Genomic DNA, 5,044 nt, shown 5'->3' with positions numbered 1-5,044 from the left:
GAGGAGAGGAGAGGAGAGGAGAGGAGAGGAGAGGAGAGGAGAGGAGAGGAGAGGAGAGGAGAGCTCACTCTGGCTCTCCCCAAAGTCCCAGTTAAAGGTGTGGTCCATGATGGAGCATTCTCGCTGTGCCTCTCCGTCCAGGCCTTCATTTGATACATGGAAATTTCAGGGAATTTGACAGATTTGTMACCATGGAGAAACTCAGCAGGAGGAGCGCACACACCTCAGGTGGAAGCAGATCCCAGCTCTGTCTCGCCCACGATGGGAATTTTGCTATTTAGGCTCCAGCTGGAAACAGGAAACAAAAACCTGAGCATGGCACCGAGGCCGTTTGGGGAGAGAGGCTCTCAGCTCCACACTCCTTGCGTGGAGCTGTCACTCCACAGAACATTCCAGACCCTGCCATGGGGGCAGGAGAGTCAGAGCACCCAGCTGCCAAGGGTCAGAGCACCCACAGTGGAGGGGACTCCAGGAGGAGCTGGGCAGGCTCAGTGGGAATGGATTAAGTAGAAAAGTCACAGGAATTTTACCAARTGCCTGTGGCAGCCTGGCAAACACMACAGGTGGTGGTGRCTGCAGTGACCTCCTCGGCTTCTCCCTGCTGGTTTTGCTGCTGAGCAATCCGGGCTGATTGGAGAATTGCAGAAGATKAAAATCATCTGAAAAACCGTTTTGTTCCAGTCCCCTGCCATGGGACACCTTCCACTGTCCYGGGGTGCTCAGAGCTCCATCCAGCCTGGCCTTGGACACTTCCACTGCTCTGGCCAGCCCGTGCTGAGCCTCACCACCCCCATAATAAAAAACTTCTTTCTTAAATTTAATCTAAATCTATGCTCCTTCAGTACAAAACCATCACCCCTTATCCTGTCACAACAGGCACCACCAAAAGGTTTGTCCCCATCCTTTTATCCCTTCAAGTACTGAAAATCCTACACACCCAGAGTTACCCAGCGCTTGAAGCATTTTCAGGGGAAAGCCGGGATCGTTCAGCTTTTAGGTAAAAAGATATCGGAGCTGAAACCTTGTGAGTCACCACTGACCCGATTTCTGTGAGCAGYGAGGATCCCTCAACCCCAGAGAATAAGGACACGAGCAGAAACTCGGGCTTCTCAAAACTGCCCACAAAACAGGCTCAGCTAAAAGCCAAAATCACTTAAAAAAATTTTCAGAGACTTAAGGAGTTCAGGAGGAGGGAGCTGGCAGGGGTCCAGCATGGGAACGCTGGGGATGGAGTGTCCCCAACCCCGAGAGCACTGAACCCTCAGGGTCAGGGGGGAAAGAGGAAAGGAGAAAGGAGAAAGGAGAAAGGAGAAAGGAGAAAGGGGAAAGGAGAAAAAGGAGACAGGAGAAAGGAGAAGGGAGAAAGGAGAAAGGAGACAGGAGAAAGGAGAAAGGAGAAAGGAGAAAGGAGAAAGGAGACAGGAGAAAGGAGAAAGGAGAAAGGAGAAAGGAGAAAGGAGAAAGGAGAAAGGAGAAGAAAGGAGAAAGGAGCTGAGCTCAGCTCGGTGACTGAGGAGCAGGCAGGAACAGCCCCACGAGGATCGGCAGCCAAAGCCCAGCGGGGAGCCGGACACTCGCTGGGGACAGCGGGGAAGCTCTCGGGTCACAGTGCGGCCGCACCAGTGCCCTGAGAGGCCGGGAATGGAGATGGGTGAGAGCCCAGACCACCAGAGGAAGGCGAGGATTTTCACCAGCCAATGGCCCGGAAAACGGGACTGAAAGCTGCGGTGTCCTTTAAGTCGGGCTGCGCAGCGCCAGCTCCGCAGGGAGGGCGCGGATATCCCGGGGAAAACGGGGGAAACCCAATTGGCGGAGTCGGTCACGGCCAGACTGCACAGCAGCGTTCCCCAATGCCCTTTAAGGAGCGATCTGCCGCTGCCAGGCGCTGCCCGCATCCCTCGTAGGTCTTTTCCAGCTCAYAGCCCGTGTCATTCCAGGCGTGGGCTGAGCTCGGCTTTAACCCCCGCGGAGCCGATCCGCGATTGCTCGCACGGGAGAGGCGCAGCCTGGCACACGGTTCAAAGCCGGGTCAGCGCAGCTCCGTGCGGTCCCAGCGGGATCCCGGTTCACCCTGAGCTCCCCTCCCCATCACTCCCGTCCCAGTGGATCCCGGTTCACCCTGAGCTCCCCTCCCCATCACTCCCATCCCAGCGGGGCCGCGGCACCCGCGCAGTGCCCGAGGCCGGAGCCGGGGAGCAGAGGTTGCCGAGTTAAACTGGCAGCTGACAAAGGGAAGGTTTGTTTGCCCATTTCCTGAGGTTTTTTTTCTTTTTTTCATCCTAGCCATGGAGAATTTCAATCGGTCACTCGAATGAGCAGTTTGTTCAATGGGGTCTGAGGTCTCTCCGGGTCCTGGCGCTCCTCYCCGGGATATCGGCGGTGCCTCCAGGTCCCGGGGGTTTATGTAACTCTCTCCTCACCCTRCTCTGGCTATGGCACTTTCTCTGGGATCTCCTTTCTTCACAAGGATCTTCCCTTTCCCTCACTGGTTATCAAAATACTCCAAATGACTAAATTTGAGCCCAGCAGAGCATCCTAATGTATTGTTTTTTTAAAAACCCAACAGGCTCCTTATGCTGCTGCATCCAGCTGGTCAGCAAGGAAAGGCAGGAGGGGGAAAGACACCAGATTTCAGAGCCAACGATTAAACCAGGATTTCATTTCACAGAATTGTTAAGGTTGGAAAAGACCTGAGACCATCGAGTCTAAATTTGGACTCATCACCCCCTCATCACCCAGACCAGATCCAGTCATTAAATAAAACCCCTCACACCCATTCTCACCTGTCTGCAGCAGCAGCACTTCTGGTCACCACCCTTCCTGGTACTGGAAGGGTCCCAAAYTTCCCATTAGCTCACTTGAAGGCAGCAGCACCTGCAGAAGAGCAGGTTCTCTCTTATTATTGATAAAAGAGATTATTGTATTACATATATTATATAGATTTAAGATAGATAAGATCATAAAAATCAGGCTGGTTGGGGTTGAAAGGACTTTTTTAAAGAACAGCCATGGACAGGGACACCTCCCACCATCCCAGGGTGCTCCCAGCCCCAATGTCCAGCCTGGCCTTGGGCACTGCCAGGGATCCAGGGGCAGCCACAGCTTCTCTGGGCACCCTGTGCCAGGACCTCCCCATCCTCACAGGGAGGAATTTCTTCCCAATTTCCCATCCATCCCTGCCCTCTGGCAGTGGGAGCCATTCCCTGTGTCCTGTCCCTCCAGACCCTTCTCTTAAGGGCATTGTTGGGTACCAAAGCTGCTTTCAATACCAAGCAGGCTTTTTTAAATTTTACTCATCATGGTTTTTCAGGTGATTTCAATTTTATGGAAAGTTATAAAAAGCTCATCAAACATTGGTACATGGGAATATCGATTTTCTAAGGGTAAGAAATACTGAGAGGTGAAGAAAAACAAGGAACTCCCTTCAGTCATGATAGCATAAGATGAGCTGAGGAGCCACCCCGGTGCTTCCCAAGCCTCCCAGCCGAGCTGAACCACAGCCCTGCTCRTTTGCTGGCCAAAGGAACCCCATTAATCAGCAGGGCCTGGATTCTGAGTGCCAGGGAAGCCCCGAGAGGAACCTCCTGGCCCAGCCTGTTCCAGACAACACCCAGGGGTGCATGACTTCTCACACATCACCTGCCTGAGCTGGGGCTCCAATGGAAAAGTGGGGTCCCTGCTGTTCCCAGCTATTCCTGCTCCTGCTTGGCCACACTTCACCCCCAGAGGGAATCCAGGCCTGGGATCAGCTGCAGTCACAGCCCAGGCACGGGAAAAGGGTCGGAGTGACCATCCCAGATGTGGGTGCAGCTTCAAGGGCCGTGGTTCCACATCCCCCAAAGAGTCACCAGAACATCCTGGACAATAAAAGGGGTGAGGACAGCAAAACCTGGGCTGCACAGAAATGGTTCCCCAGCCCTGATGAGCTCTGATCAGATGCCTTTAAATCCCCCTTTCCAAGGCATTTTCCCCAGCTATCAACATGGAATTTACACAACAGCGATAATGTCACGCTGCAGAAAACAAAATGTCATTTCCCCAGCAATGATGAACTGGTATTTGGAGGCTCCTCTGATACAGAGAAAACGAATGGCAATTTCCCTGGGAGCAGAAGGCCCCGAGCTCCTTCCCCTGCTGCTGCAGAGGGTGGATGATGCCAGGTTATGGCATTAAGGGAACATCACTGAACTCTGTCCTGCAGGAACTGCTCCACAGTGACTGAGCTGAGCCTGTCCTGTTCGCAGGGATCAGACACYGAGCAGTGAACAGCTCCTTTGCATGGAGCCTCACAGCAGCAAATTGTGTGCCTGGGACCAGGAATTCCTGAATTATTCACAAAATCAAACCACAGGAATGTAACGTACTCCCACACAAGTTGTTGTTACAAAACCGTTGCTGAACTACAGGTAGGAACAGTTAACGATATTTAACACCCAGCCTGTGTTTCCAAAGGGTAATCACTCTGCAGAGGATCTCATTCATACTGGCAATACCCTCACCCTCACTTCCCAGCACAGGGAAAGGAGGTGGAGCTGCCAGCAGGCACCACGGAGGCTCCGCTGGGATCACGTCTAGACGTGTGGCACTGGGAGAGGTCCTCAGGCACCCGAGGCATCCGCCCGGGGCTGGCAGATGTGACATGGGACCCCTGGGAGCCGCTCTGCTCCCTCTCTGCTCCCTGCAGGAGAGGCAGCTGGAGGCCACGCAAACACCCAGGGGCTCCTCCGGCAGCTCCGCACATCTGCCCGGGGCACGGAGCTGCGTGTGACCCCAGCTTTGACCTCTGCTGCTTCTCCTCCCGAGCACAGCATCAAACAGCCACCACAGGATGGGYTTCTGCCTGACCCCTCCCCACAAATGGGCTGGACCCACTTTTTCAGCAGTGCTTAAAAGCATTTCAGACCTTCTCACTGAGAATTTGCTCTTCAGCAGAGGATTCTGTGCCTAAAACCACCAGAGCCCAAGCTGAGCTGGAGGTCTGTGGCTGCCTGCAGGGACTCACACAGGGAGAGACACGAGTTTAAAGATTGCAGGGGTTAAGGGT

Source organism: Malurus melanocephalus, unplaced genomic scaffold (genome assembly GCF_030028575.1).
Source record: "Malurus melanocephalus ecotype Western Australia unplaced genomic scaffold, MMel_1.1 scaffold_848, whole genome shotgun sequence".
Lineage (NCBI taxonomy): Eukaryota > Metazoa > Chordata > Aves > Passeriformes > Maluridae > Malurus > Malurus melanocephalus.
The sequence above is the reverse complement of the archived record's forward strand: the minus strand, read 5'-3'. Positions refer to the sequence as shown.